The sequence below is a fragment of the Cebus imitator genome, unplaced genomic scaffold (assembly GCF_001604975.1).
Source record: "Cebus imitator isolate Cc_AM_T3 unplaced genomic scaffold, Cebus_imitator-1.0 Scaffold58, whole genome shotgun sequence".
Classification (NCBI taxonomy): domain Eukaryota; kingdom Metazoa; phylum Chordata; class Mammalia; order Primates; family Cebidae; genus Cebus; species Cebus imitator.
This window is the reverse complement of record NW_016107373.1, coordinates 973755-974969: the sequence shown is the minus strand read 5'-3', so window position 1 is coordinate 974969 and position 1215 is coordinate 973755. Positions and strand designations below refer to the sequence as shown.

At 40.4% G+C, this 1215-nt stretch overlaps 1 protein-coding gene across 3 annotated transcripts in view; it reads right to left on the bottom strand.

Moving 5' to 3' along the window:
- The window catches only part of CKAP5 (cytoskeleton associated protein 5), a 112746-nt gene that overhangs the window by 34603 nt on the left and 76928 nt on the right, over positions 1-1215 (bottom strand). The gene's annotated exons all lie outside the window — the stretch shown is intronic.

Below are 1215 nucleotides of genomic sequence, written 5' to 3'. Positions count from 1 at the left end.
AAAGCCCAGAACTTCAAATACATATGCCTCAAGAGAAAGAGCTGGGTGGAAGGTATATTGCCCCCTTTTTTTTTTTTTTTTTTTTTTTTAAAGACAGGGTTTCACCATGTTGGTCAGGCTGGTCTTGAACTCCCAACCTCAGGTGATCCGCCCACCTTGGCCTCCAAAGTCTTTGGATTACAGGCGTGAGCCACCACGCCTGGCCCGGTGTTACATTTACTTTTATATAAAAAAAGAAAGTATAGTATATATAAATAGTACAAAACAATAACCCTTTTGGGGTTTCTTGTGGCGGTTGAAACAGTACCACATATGATCATCAGAAAATAAACCATTCCTCATACCAATATGGGATCAGCTCCTTGGCCTCTGAGGGGCAGGAGTGCTACCTGCTGTGTGTTTCCGAATCCCTCCCCACCTTGTTTTGTGGCAGTGAAATGCCTCTTGGTCCTGTCCAAGTGTCTCACTGATTTCTGAATCATGTTCTAGTTGCTTAGCTCTGCCACATGGGTCCAGTGTTCCTTTGAGAATAACTGTACTAAATCCTTTTTCCAGATCAGTATAATAAAGAAGTGATGTGCAATTAAAAAATAAATAAATAAAATAAAAAAAAAAAACCATATTCCACACTCATGGATAGGAAGAATGGATATCCTGAAAATGGCTATCCTGCTCCAAGTAATTTAGAGATTCAGTACTATTCCCATCAAGCTTCAATTGACTTTCTTCACAGAATTACAAAAAACCACTTTAAATTTCATATGGAACCAAAAAAGAAGGCATATAGCTAAGACAATCCTAAGCAAAAAGAACAAAGCTGGAGGTATCATGCTACCTGTTCTTCAAACTACAAGGCTATAGTAAACAAAACAGCATAGTACTGGTACCAAAATAGATACATAGACCAATGGAACAGAACAGAGGCCTCAGAAATAACACCCTACATCTATAACCATCTCATCTTTGACCAATCTGACAAAAACAAGCAATGGAGAAAGGATTCCCTATTTAAGAAATCATGTTGGGAAAGCTGGCTAGCTATATGCAGAAAACTGAAACTTGACTCCTTCCTTACACCTTATAAAAATATTAACTCGGCCGGGCGCGGTGGCTCACGCCTGTAATCCCAGCACTTTGGGAGGCCGAGGCGGGTGGATCATGAGGTCAAGAGATCGAGACCATCCTGATCAAAATGGTGAAACCCCGTCTCTACTA